A 17,028-nucleotide genomic window follows, 5' to 3' on the forward strand; every position below is an offset into this window, starting at 1 on the left:
TCTCATGTTCCTTTTTTCACTATTGACAATAACCAAGATGCAAAAACAACCTTTTATCTAACTCGAGGTTGTTCTTCTATTACCTGGAAATAGTTCTACAAAGGGATTGCCATTTAACAAAGAAGTTTATGAATACAATGTATTAAATGTCTACCAGCAGATGACTATATAAACAACAAAATATTATTCACACTTTATAGACAAGGAGATCATATCATAGGTCACTGTGGATGAACTTTAGAGATGTTTTACTAAGGGACATAAGCCAGTCATAAAATCACAAATAATATATGAATACACTTCTATGAAATATCTAAAATAGGCCCATCGAGGAAGTAGAATGGCTGATAGCACGAACTGGGGGTTAAAGGAAATAGAGAGTACCTAGGTAATAAAGTTTCAATTATGGCAATGATGACTTAAACAGATCTGCTGTGTAACTTGATACTTACAGTGAACGACACTGTATTTTCCACTTAAAGTTTTGAAAACTGTAATTTTCTTGTCAAATGTTCTCAGCACAATTAAAACCAACCAACCAGTGAACTTTCCCTATGACTTGTATGAACCTCTAACTTACGTAGTGATGTATAGTAGCTTTAAAGGAAATGACAGTATAAATTTGAAAAGCGATTTCCAGTGGGTTTTGAAGCATAACAGAGCACATCATTATTATCATTGTTATTATCATATCACTGTTGAATATCCCTGTCCTATGACCTTGTGTCATTTTATTCTTCATTTTGGAAGTTTTTACCTGTATATCAGGAAGAAGCTGAAATATATGATTTTTAGGGTTTCCCTTAAGCACTTACTGTATTTTAGTATCTTTCACAAACTGTGTCTTGTTTCCCTCCACCTCCTGGCTACCCCTCTTTCATATTAGTTGTCTCCCTTATAAATTTTAATTCCCTGTAGTTTTTCTTACTGACCGGTTCCTTTGTTTCAAGCACAATTCTGTGCAAAGCAAATTTGCAATATACAGAGTTGTCTCTAAGGATGCTACATAAAACAATATTCAAGTGTTTTAAACAGAGAGAGGCATTTAAGGGTGGAAACAGTCAGATAAAAAGATAAGTTGCAGATTTGCTCCAAAATGAATTCTTTAAATCTGCATTTCTAAACTTCAGTAGAAAGTGATTGCTTCAGTTATGTTAAAAAACAGGAGAGAAGCCCCACAGCCTAGAAACTTCTTCTTTCTGTGAGCTACAAAATACTTTCTTTTTCCTTAATATTGAACTTTTCTATGAAGTCGATTTTGTTTTGATTTCCATATTCATGAGGACAGCTCTTGCCTTCTAAGTTCATCAGATTTTATCTGGAGAGTGTTAGGGGGGAAGGTGGCGGAAGGTTATGGTTCTTATCACTTCATCGGGAAAAATTGGTTTGCCAGTTTTTGTTGACAATTCCATTTGAAAAACAGACACAATTAATCACTGTAATATTAAAATACAGAAAACATAACATGAGAACAATACAAGAGGGACCACGCAGTCCATGGATGAAAATGATAAATCACGTGTGAGTCTCTACCACTAATGGTGAAGAATTAAAAAGTGCCAAGACTGTTGCTTCTCCTTTTGAGCTTCTAATTTATTCAGGAAGACAAATTATGTATGGAGCTGTTAAAACAATGACAAATGACAAAATAAGGAAGTGGGTTAGGTGGTGGAGCTGATGACTGACGAAGGAGTTGAACACTGTGGAGAGGAAGAGGTAGAATAGAGGGACTCTGTGGCTTACAGATTTGAAGAAATTGAGTCTCCTGAAAATTCTAATAATGCTTTCAATTGTGTTATTTAGTCATTAAAATAGTCATTAAAAATAAATAGGTATCGACAATATGCTGTAAGCAAAATAGCTGTGGGCAATGCTCTATGTGAAGCAATATTCAATCAAATGCAAGGATGGTGTGAGAGTGAGGTGCATGATATCTGAAGGACAGGTTTTCAAGGAAGAGGGAACAGCCAGAGCAAAGGCCCTGAGAGGGGTATTTGGTACATTTGAACAATAGAAAAGGGACCAGGGAAGCTAGAGCCAAAGGGAGGATATGTACAAGATACAAGGTCAGAATAGAGAAGGTGTCAAATCAGGTGGAACCTGATTTGTTTTTACTTCTGTTGTGATGGTGTTTGTGTTTCAAAGCTTTGGAAGGCTTTTGAAGAGAGGAATATCAGGATTTGAAAGACTTAAGATCATTTTGGCTGATGTGTTAGAATAGGCTGTAGAGGAAGAGGAGACTATAGAAACTGTGAATGAGACTACTAGAACAATCTGATGGGAGAAAGACAGTAACGGCGGGAGTTAATGAAAGTGGTTGGATTCTGCATATGTTTTGAAGGTAGCAGAGTTTGCTGATTGTGCATAGATTTAAAGGAAAGATAATTGCTTGGCGTTCTGGAATCTAATTTTAGAGTTGAAGTGTAATGTCAGTGTAATATTTAAAAGTGCATTTCCGCCCATATATTTGTATGCTGGGGTTTGTTGATTTTTCTTTGGCATGTATTAGAAGCCAGTAGATTAGCCACTTTAGCTTCTTTACTTGAAATAATAACCAAATGTGACCCAATCAGAGCTGGCTGGAGGGAAAGATGGTTTTGGTTTTCTTGGTTGTTTTTACAGGTGTTAGGCTGTTTGAGACAGTTTAGAAGCTGAAGCATATCTAGCCTTTATTGAAATATACTCCTATTTATATTTTCTTTGGGACTTTACCATGAAGACCAGAAAAAGCAAATATTATGTTTTCACTCAGAATCAAAACCTAAAAATCACAGCACTACAACATGATTATAAAAGTAAGCACTGTTTGGGGGAGAGAATCATCAGGTGGGGGAAAAGTGAGAAGGATGTGAATCATATAAAAGTAATTATCTATGTATAAAGAAGTGAAGATTGCAAGCAGAAGAAAACAGCTGCAATATGATTTCACCATTGACTATAATTCCTCAACACTTATCTTAGTTGCTTATATTGATATATTTTTTCCCTTTATTGCATGTCCTATCGGATGCCTTATATTCCAAGGCAGAATGAACTGCATTTGTTAAAGCATTCACATGTTGTAAGAGCACTTAGCCTGAGTCTAGCTTTTAGCTGTTGAAAATAAAACTACTACAGGTATTTGTTCATAAGACTTCCTTGTGGACATAAGCTTTCATTACTATGAGAATTGTCTCCAGGAGGGCAACTGCTAGGTCATAGTGGAGTTGGATGTTTAGTTTTCTTACAAAATTACCTAATTATTTTCCAGAGGGCCTGCTCCTCTTTACATTCCCAGATGATCTCTCTCTCTTTCTCTCTCTTTCTCCCTCTCCCTTTATCCCCCTCTCTCCTACCTCCCTCTCTTTTTCCCTCGCCACTTTGTCTCCCTCCCCTCTTTCTTTTTAAAAAATCTAGTTTATCTTCTGTTCATGGAATTCTAATTGAGCTAAATGAACTACAACGTGGGAAAGATTTTTAGAAACCTTGCTGAGACACAAAAGTAAAGTATGTTCTGTACTAATTAGGAGAGGAGAAAAAAAATCTATTTAACACAAACCTCTCTATGGAAGAAGGACATAAAAGCAGCTACATAATGGCACAGAGTATAGTTCTTTTGGATTTCCAGAGAAGCTTTTGTTAAAAATTCTACGTGCACTAGTGCTACTTAAAACCAAAGCCACAGGGATTGAGGGAGAAATATAAAGAATCAAAGATCTAATTCACTGGAGAGTTGCACAGGTCACGCCAGGCCAGGATTCTTGAGTGCTTAAGCTGCTGCTACTGGGTGCTCCATGTTGGATGGTTAGAAGCTCTTCTTGAGAATTCCACCCACTTCTGAGCATCTTCTTTGTGTTGGTAATTGTGTTAGAAAAATTGTATATGTATATATATATCTAAAATGCACATTTGAAAAATTACTTGCAAATGAACTTTTAATCTGTGTTAAGTAAATGAGGGAGCTTAACTACATGCATTTATTGGGCTAGTCTGTCCCTGGAATTGATCCAAACAGCAGTATCTGTTTCCACGCTGACATTATTCTCTGTGCCTAGTAACTCTAATACATACTATCCTTGCTGTTTTGTTTTGAGATAGCCCAAGCTAGCCTGGGAATTGCTATGTAGTCCAAGATGGCCTTGAAGTCAGAATCATTCTGCCTCTGCCTCCTGACTGCTGGTATTACTGTAATGCACCACTGTGGTCAACCATCTGCTCTGAATGATGTTTCCATCCTCCATAATTATTGGTGAGGAGGAAGATGGAAAGCAGTGGAGATAGGAACTTCGGGGTATAAAAATACAATGATAATCACAATAATGATATGCTTAATAAGTCACCACTGAGTTTCTTCCCTGTGCTAGGTTTTCTCCTGAGTTTGACATCAAAGGTCTTAAATCCAAACAACTTAATTCAATATATGACTCTTGTGGCTCTATAAAATATAAAATATCCATACATATAGATGAGATAAATCAAATTTCTGTGGGGTACATATTTAGGATTTAAAAAACGATCTATTTGGCTCCAAATGACTTGTTCTGTTGACTTGCCTGTCTGCTTTTTACATGTATCTGTGCCATTGTGAACACACACGCACACATGTACACGTTTGTGTATAGGTTCTAAAATACCAGAGAGATCAGAGAAACTCTTAAGTTTGGGTTATTTCCATAGTTTTGCAACATGCATCAGGTAATTTGACAAATCTCACTATTATAATTACAGTAAACAGAAATGTACTGCGAATCACCAATGCTGAAGACTAAGCATTTTAAGGTTTATTTTGAAGAATGAAAACACACTTCTTGACAGAGCTGAAATGAATGGTTCACTTTGTCATCTTCTAGTAGCAATTGGAATGAAGTCAATGAGAATTTTTAAATTAAAAAAAATGTTTTGTCTGAAGCAACATTTTGGGTACTTGTTCCTTCTGCATCCAGTGATGGGATGCAGGAGGAATGCCGGTTTAGGGTCATGATCACTGGCATGGCTGCGCATGCGCTTCCAGCCTTCTTCCATGTTTGCCATTTCTTTTCTATCCCCCAAATTTTGTTGTGACTGGTAGTTAAAACACATTTGCTTGTAGCTAGTGGTTCATACTTCTTGCTATGGGTCAGTGAGATGCTCCATTCTCTCTCTCTCCTCTCCTCTTCATTACAAGCACAATAAATATTTGTTGGTTGATCATTCAAATGATTGAACATGACCTCCTCGGTTAGTCACCCAGCATTCTGTTTAGTTCAGTTGAGCACCTAAGCGAGCATACTTTGGTAAGTGTTCAGGCCAAGGAAATGGCTAATACATCACCAGGCTGTCAAAGAATCCTCGGTTGGTTAGAGGACACAATAGGCAATAAAAGGGAAATGAGGCAAGCTTACTTAAGAAATAGAGAAAATTTCATTATAGCAGATTGTCAGAGAGGATGGACAAAGACATCTTCTGAATTGGGTTTTGCAGGATGAATAAGAGTGTTCTTTCAGACAACTGAGCAAAGACTTTCTAAAGTAGAAAGCACTTTTGTTCCCTTAGTTATAGAATTGTTGGATATGCTTTTTTTTTTTTTTTTTTTGAGAATGTGGGCCGAGAATTACAATCTGTGCTTATATATTTACACCTTGGCTTACGTTTTATTTTCACAATATATGCATGTGAGGAATAGCTAATACAAAATCCTTATCTATAATCAGTGGCTACCATACCTTCTGGTTATTTCCTTAATGAACTTGGGGGACAGAATATAGATATTTGTGATATACATATATATGTATATATATAAATATACACATACACATATATATGTATATCACAAGGAGGATGAGATCTGAGGATCGTGGTTCAAAGCTAGCCTAGGCAGGAAAGTCTGTGAGACTCTTATCTCCAACTAGCCACTAGAAAACCAGAAGTGTCTCTATGGCAAAAGTGGTAGAGCACTTGCCTTGAGTTGAAAAGCTGAGGGACAGCGCCCAGGCCCAGAGTTCAAGCCCCATGACCGACAAAAACAAACAAAAAACAAAAAACTACTCGGAATAGTGAGATAAAATCTTATTATTTCCAACTCGTCATTATATTTTCTTTTGCTTTCTTTAAAAAAAAAATTGGGGCATAGAGGAACTTTATGTGGAGTCTTTTTTTAAATAAGTTTTTTTAATTGTGAAAATACTGTACAGAGGGTTGCAGTTACATGAGCAAGGTAATGAGTAATTTCTTATCAAGTTTTGTTGCCTCCTCCTTTGTTTCCCCTACCATCCCTTCCCTCCCACCTCCACAACTACACTCCCCGCGCCCCCTCCCCCCCTGCCCCGCCTAAATTGTAAAATTCATTTTTCAACATAGTGTCTTGTACATCTCATTGTTGCAATAGGTCAACTTGTATCCCTATTTAAACATTTTGTTTTTACCCTTCCCCTCCCCAAATTATACCAACATCAAATATAGTGAAAACAGCGGTTACATACAAAGCAACAAAAAAATCACATGGCACCTTATAAATACGTTAGAAACAATAGCAAGGAAGGAAAAACCACTTGTGTCCCTATCTTGGGGTTCATTTCACTTAACTTCATCTTATCTGGTCATATGTACATAGCTTTTGACCTTTTCTACTTGTCCCAGACATATACTTTTTGAGGAACCTCCATACTGCTTTCCAAAGTGGTTGAACAAGTTTACACTCCCACCAACAATGCAGTAGGGTTTCCTTTTGGCCACATCCCCTCTAGCATCTGTTGTTCTTAGATTTCTTGATTATAGCCATTCTAACTCAGGTGAAATGGAATCTCAGTGTTGTCTTGATTTGCATTTCTTTTACAGCTAGAGAAGTTGAGCATATTGGGCATTTACCCAAACAATCACAAACAAGACCATACTAAAGCTACCAGCAGAGCTATGTTTATTGCAGCATTATTTACCATAGCTAAGATATGGAACCAACCCAGATGCCTCTCAGTAGATGAATGGATCAAGAAAATGTGAGATATATATATATATATATATATATATATATATGAATTCTATGCCTCCATTTGAAAGAATGATACTGGCCCATTTGTTAGGAAATGGAAAGACTTGGAAAAAATTACATTAAGTGAAGCAAACCAGTTCCAAAGAAACATAGGCCCCATGATTTCCCTTATTTGCAATAACTAGTATACATCTAGGACAAACAGAAAAAAGCTAAGTACATATGACCATATAAGATGATGCTAAGCGAAATGAACCCCAAGATAGGGACACAAGAGGTTTTATTTTCCTTGCTATTGTTTTTAACATACTTATAATGTACTATGTGTTTTTTTTTTTTGTTTCTTTTGTATGTTCTTCTCCCATGGTATAACCCCTGTTTTCACTGTATTTGATTCTTTCGCCCTGAATCTTGTATATACATTTTCTAATTTGGGGAGGGGAAGGGTAATAACAAAATGCTGAAATAGGGATACAGGTTGACCCATTGTAACAATGAGATGTACAAGACATTATGTTGAAAATGAACTTTACAACTTGCGGGGGGTCGGGGGAGAGGAATTGGGGAGGTGGGAAGGAAAGGGATGGTAGGGGAAAAACAAAGGAGGAGGTATTAATGATCGATAGAAAATGTACTCATTACCTTACTCATGTAATTGTAACCTCTCTGTACAGTATTTTTACAATAAAATATATAAATTAAAAAAAGAAATGTACTCATTATCTGACTTAAATAACTGTAACCACTCTGTACATGACCTTTACAACAATTAAAAAAATTGCTCCTTCCAGATCTAATGTAAAAACAATTAAATTTGTTTAATACAAATAAAATTTGGGGCCAAATGTATCTGTACAGCTGGAATATACAAACTCAATGTGTTCAAAAGTTTTTTCTTTTGGCAGTCTTGGGGCTTGAACTCTGGGCCTGGGTGCTGTTCCTCAGCTTTTCAGCTCAAGGCTAATGCTCTATCACTTGAGCCACAACACCACTTCTGGCTTTTTCTGCTTATGTGATGCTGAGGAATTGAACCCAGGGCCTCATGCATGCAAGGGCAAGCACTCTACCACTGAGCCAGCCTGTTAGAAAGTTTTAAAATCCATTAAAAGACCATCTAAAGATGGTCTTTGATTGATAATAATTCTGTGTGCCCACTTTGGCAGTGAATGGCACTTTCCAAAATGTTGTGTTGAGAATGCTGAAGTAGTATGGACATTTCCTGGGAGAAAGGCTGTGATCACACTCAACAAGGTAAGTGTTTGAGTGTTGAACCATCCTACAATTGGAAAAAGATGGAACCCCCAAATACATTGGGAAGCTATTTTATCTCACTTAATTATACCCTATGTCCACCAAGAGTCTCCATAGCCTTTTTAGCAAATTAATGCATGATGATTTTTTTTTTGTTACAGTGTTGAGTACATCCATGAACTCCATTGACATTGAATTAATTTACCCCAAATAATGGTGCTGGTCAGAGTGTGATGGCATATGATCTTTAATAAATATATACTTTACCTGGTTATCTAATATCAATATCAAGAAAACAATTGTTAGATATTTATAACAATAACCACTATAGATTGCACTTACATAGCTTGACAATATACCATTGGGAGTGCCATACAAAAGGGAAAACACTTAATCAATTCATGTTAAATGGAAGACTACTAAGCCATGTGACAAATGGAATAAGGAGGAGAAAGAAAATGGAAAAAAAATTAAGATAAAATTCTTGGGTTGAATTTATGTGGCATAAAAGAAATATGAGATGGGCCTATGGTACTTCACTATTTTATGGTCACTTTTTGGAGGAAGCATGTATAATTCATCTGACTTGTCCTTTCTCATGACATAACTGTCATCCTAGATTCACAGTAATGTAAGTTTATAGCACTCCATGCAGACTTAGTACATTCTGTCTTCATTCTTTGCAAAGCCTTATAGATTTCTGTTGATTTTTTGGGGGATCGTGGGGAGAAGAGGGTTAATTCCAAAAAGGGATGGGCAAAGTCTGTAAGTGGCTTTCTTGCAGATAAGCAATGTCAGTAGTGGAGTCATCCCAATATCTAGACATGTGTTGAGCATCCTGATGGGCATGTTGCTGGTGGACTCTGGGAAAACCTGACGTGCCTAGCAGTGGTACCACCTAGTGCATGACTTTACAAAATGATCCATATTTAATTAAAAAAATCAAAATACATTCCTTTGACTTGATTCCAATCACAAATTATTCCTGATTCAGAGAAATTTTTTTACTGTGGTCAGATCGCATCTAATCCTTTTTCAATATTACCAGGTAGTTACTATTACCACCTGCCTCTTTCATTTTCATTTGGGGAAATGGGTCTTATGGAGAAAAAAATGATCTAAGGCTGCAGAGCAAGTATTAGGCCCTAGTTGAAATCAAAGTCTGTTTCCCATGTTTCTATCACTCTTGTCATCTTCTAGCCTGGCTTCCTGTACAGAAACCATGGGTTGACATCGGCCTGTTTATCTAGCTGACTTAATAGTCATTCCTCATAGCTGGTCCCTGGGGAGTGTGCCAACACTAAAGAGCAAATCCTGGGAATTTAGTTTACAACTTGAACAAAATCTCTAGATGCCAGGAGAGGTGCCAGAGAAATGACACTTGGTTATTCCACTCTTACTCTTGCAATCTTTTATTCTGGTCTTAAAACCGTTTGGTTGTAAGTAATAAATGTTACTGGGTGAATAAATGTTCACCCGATATACTTTTTTGACATAAATAATGTAATGTCCAAACAATGCAGAGACTGCCTTAAATAAAACATGTGAGTGCCGGTCTTTCTGGTAATAATTTGGAAAATATCAATAATGTTGTCAGCTTAACAACAGAGCATGCTATCTGCTCTTTTCATCTTGCTGGCCATCTGAGAAAAGGAAAAATGCATCCCTGAAGCATGGAAAAAACATCCTCACCAGTACTGTCTTGAGTTATCCTAGAAACTCTACCTTTCCTAGTAGGAATGAGCAAATGAATATGTTGCATTTCTGAAGGCTTAAGCAAGGTCATGTGGTTTGATGGGTAAGAAGCCTGCTGTCTTTAGCATCCTGTTCAGTGAATGTGAATCTTAGTCTGAGAGACTTCTGGCAGCACACTGCACTTCACTGAATCATTCTGGGTTGGTGTAGAGATAATTACACCTACTTCAAAAAGGGACAGCACAAACCAAATAAGTGAGTATCGATATGTTAATTAACATGTTTCATGGAAGCATAAACAGGAACGATCTTAATTCTATTTATTTTTTATTCTCCAAACACAATCTTCCATTCCTTGCTCTAAAAGGCTCTCTCACTGGGGCCTGCACTTGAAGTAACCGCTACTTGATGACCATGAGAGAAGGCTGTTGGTTGAGTCCGTCTATCTCTGGAGTAATGTCTTGTAGTGCAAGTTCCTGGAGAGCTCCTTGCTAGGAGGGAAGGAAGTTATTTAATGCATGGGAATGCCAGGCAGGGTGGGCTAGTTGTTGCCACTCTGGCCCTAAGTTCTCTTTGTTCTTGAGGTTGGCTCTAGCCATCTTCCACCTTGAAAAGACTTTATGTATAGAAGTGACCCTTAGCATCTCTTCCCAAAGTGAAGACATAGGTGTTACACTCTCCGAAGGATTTTTGTCACTGAGTTGTGTATTAGGGGTGAGTGGGAGGTAGGATAAAGAACCCAGCTTTTCTGTGTTGAGAATCTTGCCTTCCTGTGTTATAGTAAGTTTTTAGTCCCTTCTGGGAAACAATCTTTCTAGGCCAACAATCATCCTGACTCAAACAATCCCTCTTAGCCTTCTATTTATAGGGACTAATGGGGGTGTGGGTCAAAAGATCAGTATGACTAACTGCTTTTGTGAATAAGAGCTTACCTCTAGTCTCTTGGGACCTTTTAGTCCTTTTTTATTGATTTCCAGAAACCTGAAAAACATTTTGACGAATATTATATATCTTCTAAATTCTTAAATTCTCATTGAATGGTGACTATTTGACTTACCAAATTAGGCTATAGTATTGCTTTAATGATACATATTTAATGGAAAAAAATCATAGCTGGAGAATCAGGAGAACTTAGTCATCAGAGTGTCAGACCTGTGACCTTTTTTCAACTCATTTCATTTCCCAAGCTTTTGTGATCACAGCCACGTAGACATGCAGAGCTGCTCTCTGTATCTGCAGGTTGTTTACCTCCAAAGGGAAGGGAAACTGCAAAGTATATTTAAACTTTTAGGATAGTGAAATCCTAGGTAACAAAGAACAGAGCAACTTGTTTTTAGGGGAACCTACCAAAATAAAAGCAGCCTCCCTTTTCCTTTAGAGACCTCTTGCTTACACCAAGAGTTGCTGTGGCTAGGCCCTGGCTCTTTCTTTAATTTTTTTGTGGCAGACAGATGAAGTGTTAATTGATTATGAAATGATAAACATACCTAACTATTTCAAATGGAAGGGAAGTCAATATAGACAATCACAGAAGATGCGATTCTAAGACCAGGAATGCCTGGCTACGCCATAGTCACTGCCAGTAATGGTGCAAGCGTTGGAGCCAATGATATATACTAAGCCCTTTGTTGTTGTTGAAAACCTTACCAGAATCTCAAAATAGATATGGATCGTCAATCATTTGTTGTACTTTTCTTATTTTATGATGTGTGCTGTCAACCAGGGGAGATGCAGTATTGTGGTAAATTCTCTCCCTGTGTTCTAACTCCTGTTCCTCCTGATGTTGGACTTGCCTCTCCTGACTCTGTGAAGATCAGAGTGGTATAGTTATGTCTAGACCGGTTAACCGACTGGTTACAAATGACCTGAGAATGTGTGTGTAGAATATGTTTTGGAACAGATAGCAAAGCTGTAGAAGTACAAGGCAATATTAAACAAAGTTTAAAAATAAAGGATAGGAAATTCTTGAAGAAAGTAAGAATACAGCCTAGAGAAAAAGGAAGCTAGGAAGTGTCTCCATCAGGTAGAAGTAGACAGAGTAGGAGACTTATTGAAAGCGTTTGATGGCTCATACATCCTATTCAGGGTCTCAGCATCAGTCTAGATGAGCCTGGAGGTCTCTTTAGGGGAAATTTTCAGACCCAGTTGTGTGGTTGTCCAGAGAGCTGGATTCTGGCATATTTCATGGGAGTAGCACTTCCATGTAGATCATAGTGGTCATTTGGGTGAAAACTAGAAGCAAGTCAAACTATTTCTGTAAGTCAGAGAGGTGTTTTGTTGTTGTTGTTCAAAATTTCAGCTGTATAAAAAGGAAATATAGCACTGGAAAATCATGCTTGTCATCTTAGCTACTCAAGAGGCTGAGATCTGAGGATTGGGGAATTTAAGCTAGCTTAAGCAGAAAAGTCTGAGACTCTTATTAACTAGTAAAAAGCTGGAAGTGGAGGTTGTGGTTAAACTGGTAGAGCACCAGCAAAAAAGCCAAACGAGAGCATGCACCAAGTGCACAAGCCAAGTGTGTATGCGTGTATGTATGCACACACACACACACCACACCACACAAAACAGAGAAAAATATTGAACTTTTCTATAACATTAGCTAGATTTCATATTGTCACCATTCAAGAGGAATCAATTCTTTCAAAATAATCTTTTGTTTACAAGACTGTAGTTAGAAGTGATTTCAAATAAAAAATAATAGAGTAATACAGAAAACCATAATAAAAATAGCATAATTTCAAGTAAGAATAATAAGCCCCAATAGACCCCTTTTCAGTTAGTTCTGAATATTTTATTCTTCTTAAAATTTCCTCATGTATTATCTCCCTTCTCTCTCTCTTCCAACACTTTCCTTTAACAACTGATAGCACTCTCAGTACTTACTGTTTTCTTTTTCTCTTTCATTTTTTTTCTGGTGCTGATAATAAGGCTTTAACTTGGCCTGGTTGCTAACCCTTAGCTTCTTAATTCAGGGCTAGCCCTCTACCAGTTGGACCACAACTCCACTCTTGGCTTTTTGGTGGTTAATTGGAGATAAAAGCCTCATAGACTTTCTTGCCCTCGCTAGCTTTGAACCACAATCTTCAGATCTCAGCCTCATGTATAGCTAGGAATACAGGTGGAAGGAAGTGGAACCCAGCAAAACAAGAATTATTTTTGTTTCTATGTTGGTTTGTAAGGCTTGAGCTTAGGACTTGGACACTCTTGCTTAGCTTTGTCTGCTCTAAGCTGGTGTTCTACACAAGTCACAGTTCCACTTCCATAATGTTTATTGTTTTGAACAATGCCATTAGGACACAGAGGAGCATTTCCCAGTATGTGTTCTGGGTGTGTTCACATCCTATACTTGAGGTAAGTTGTGCAGTAATATTTCCAGTGAAGTAAGTATGGGTAGCAATATATAATTGATTGTCATCTTGAACTTTTTTTTTAGTGAAAAAGCTAAATATGCTTCTTTTCCTGGCATGGAATTCTTTGAAAGAATATTTACTGATAAACATCTTCCAGAACTAATTTTCATGTAAAAAAATTGGAGACATTTGAGTCTATTTGTTGACTCAACAGTTATTCTTTGAACACATTGTTGGTGCTGGGGGGTGATAGCCAATAAACAAATGCAATCCCTGTCCTTATGGAACTAACTTGTCTGTTATCAGACTGGGAGTACTGATGAGCCTGAAATGTTTCTTTTCTACTTTTAGGAAGTCTTCCAATCCCAGCCTCAAAGGAAATAATATGGAGAAATAAATGCTTCAACCGTGCTGGGGCTAAACACCAGGTCAAAAGAGATTGTGCTAATATTACAAGGGTATCAAAATCACTTCTATCCATTTGAGCATTCACCAGCCAAAAACAAGGGGCTATAGCATTTAAAAATGAGGGGAGATTCTTGAGTTTTTAATCACATCCCTATGTTGATAAAATATTTATGAGCTCTCCTTCAATTAATTAGAATAAACTATGTAACACTGTAGGAAACAAATTGAAAATTTAATAAAGTAAGTTCACTTCCAATTTCTTTTGAAGAAAGAAGCTAATTATATTTAGATCTGTAATTATAACTTTAATTAAAATATAATGCAAAATATTCCATAAAGTGAAACAGTGCTGAGTAATAAAATGGAAACTTGAAGACAATTTGCTCTTTAGATAAAAATTTATAATTTCAAATGAAACCTTTAGCATGCCTTTCCTCTCCAATTCAGCCTTTAATTATAAATTAAACAAGTGTGGTATAAAGACCAACTCATGTTTACTGTTTAAGCTTCTTTTCTTCTGTTTGTTGTGTGCTGAGCTCTCCTCTCTGTGTTTTGGCCATCTTCCTTTTAGACTTTGTGCAGAGAGATGCATCTTTTTCCCTTTTTTGGGTTTCAACAGGATTTAAGCTTTCAGTGACCTAAAACTTGAAAGAGATGTCTTTTAGAAGTATGTTCACATATCAGTCCCCTTCACCTGGCTGCCATGAAGATACTTAGATTGCTCCAGGCATACATCCAAGTAGAAGGAAATTTAGAGCCTCTAAAATGAAATTAGGAATGTGATGAATTGATCTTCTGGTGGTGTTTTTAATAATCATTTACTCTCACATATTTCTCAGAGGGATGGAGTTGACTAATAGTTGCCCAGACATTAGGCTTAGATGCTGAAGTCCACTGGAATGTGAGACTCTTTGCCATGATGAAAGTCATACATATTTCTAAAGGGTTTTCACACTACTCTTCAATTTGAATGCTTCTCTGCCTTTTCTAAATCCAGATTGATGCCAAAAATTGCTTGAACAATTCACATTTCTTCTACTCAACATCTCTTTATACTTTCATGCTCAAGGCTTCACTTGTTTTTCTTGTGAATCAATTTGAAATGATTACACATATTCATTAAATTTATATTGTGTATAATAAAATTTCTTTGCAAAGCCCCTTTTTGATTATTCCTATACCACCAGTGGCCCCATCTCTATATCCAGATCTAGTGTGCTTAGTGTTGATACCAGGTCATTTTTACTGAATTAGTTTGAGAATCAGTGTTACGAAATGTTTACAGTTTTCCAGAGTTGAATCATATAGTCCTTAATTCAAATTATTTATAACCTTTGTGGCTGATGTTGCTAAGTAAATCACGGAGTATAAACAATCAATGGTACTTTTTGCTCTATGTTGGGAAAAACATTTTCAACCTGTTACAAAAGTAGAGATGACTTGGTAGAGAGATGAAATTGTCAGCTCTTTGGCTGTGGGCGTATGGTTGAGGCCTCAGAGAATGGCAAGGTAGGGGAACAAGGTAATCAAGAAGATGTCAACTAGGAATTGCTATGGTACAGGACAGCAGTGGCCACCTAGAATTGTTTTCTTGCCCGGTACTTTAATACAAAAACCATGACTTCTGCTGTCAATTCCTATAATATCAGCCAGCTCCTTGTATTTCAGATCTCTTGACATTTGCAGGAAGAACCAACCATTTGCTTTGGATAGCAACTTTGTCTTGGTCCCCTTCTTTTGCTAGCTTAATGTCTACATATATTGGATGTTGTCCTATTTCTGCATCTTTAATTGTAACTGATTCAAATATTTGGAGGAATCCCTATTGCTCAGTTTAGTAAAGTCAAACCACAGCAGAAACATGTGTCTACTACTGTTGGTCTAGCCTATGCCATTGGTATAGTCAATGTCCAAACAGACTGGTGCAGAACTTTCAAATCTTTTTTCTGGAGGTAGTTTTTGGTGGTTTTAAAACCAAATACTACAATTAAATACTGTATTCTGCATCCTCTCTTTAAGCTTTATAAAATATATACTTTCCTGCAAGATCCATTGTTTGAAGATATAGGTACTAGTCAGGGTGTTAAAATGGAGGCTAAATCTGTGGCTTTTACAACTTTGGCCCATGAACAGAAAGATTCTTATAAATAATTTGGGGCAGGATGGTCTTTGTACCTCAGGTGACATTTGAAAGTATATATAATTTTTTTTTCTGAGTACTTTTGTGGTGTGTGCTTCTAGCATCAAGTGGTATCAGCCCAGGGAGCTGCTAAGCTAAGCATTCTACAATGCACAGGACAAACCACACTACTTGTTGCCCATTCCCAACAGCAAATAATTAGCCCCAAATATTAATAGTGTCAGATTGAGAAACTCTAGAATTGAGGAACATTGAAGACTCTGTCTTTGGGCAAAGAGGGGTTGTTTTGAACTCTTTAGGGAAATTCTACCAGGAAAGACTATATGGCTTCACTTCTTTCATCTGTACAGTGTTTTTCAGTTTATAGTTTAACATTCTTAATCTCTACGTGGCTTGAGACAAGTTATAGTCTGTCTATTGACCTAGTAACAACACTTATCTCACAGGCCTATTTGGAAAGTGTGAGGCAGTATTTGATTTGCATTTCCTTTATGGCCAGAGATGTTGAGCATTTCTTTATGTGTCTGTTGGCCATTTTTACTTTTCCTTCTAAGAAGTTTCTCTTTAGGTCATTAGCCCATTTATTACTTGGGTTGTTGGCTTTTTGAAGCTTTAATGTTTTATGCTCTCTATATATTCTGGACATTAGGCCCTTGTCTGATACAGAGGTGACAAAAGTGTCATGCTTTGTAGGCTTGTTTTCTTGAAGTTTATTGGGTATGTTCTTTGCCAATCAGAATGTAATGTAATCTGCTGTGCAGAATGCTGTGATATAATCCCATTTCTTTGATGCATTCCTTTCTTTGATTTCTTGTGCTTCTGGATCTTTACTCAGAAAGTTTCTACCTGTGCCCACATCCCTAATATTTCCCCTATTCCTTCCTTTAATAGTTTGAAGGCTTCAGGTCTTACATTGAGGTATTTTATACATTTACATTAGTGCTGGTATAAGGTAACATATGAGGCTCTAATTTGTGTTCTGCATGTGGATATTCAGTTTTCCTAACACCATTTTGTTGAAGAGGCTGCCTTTCATCCAGCCTATGTTTTTGGCTTCCTTATCAAATATTAGATGACTATAGGTCTGTTGGTTTATTTCTGGGTCATCTGTTATTTGTGCCACTATCAAGCTGTTCTCATTACTATAGCTCTGTAATGGAATTTTAAGTTTGGTATTGTTATGCCTCCAGTACTACTTTCCCTGATAAGGACTGCTTTTGCTATTCAGGATTTTTTTTGTG

The sequence above is a fragment of the Dipodomys spectabilis genome, unplaced genomic scaffold (assembly GCF_019054845.1).
Source record: "Dipodomys spectabilis isolate Male_0828 unplaced genomic scaffold, ASM1905484v1 ptg000054l, whole genome shotgun sequence".
In the NCBI taxonomy this organism is placed as follows: Eukaryota; Metazoa; Chordata; class Mammalia; order Rodentia; family Heteromyidae; genus Dipodomys; species Dipodomys spectabilis.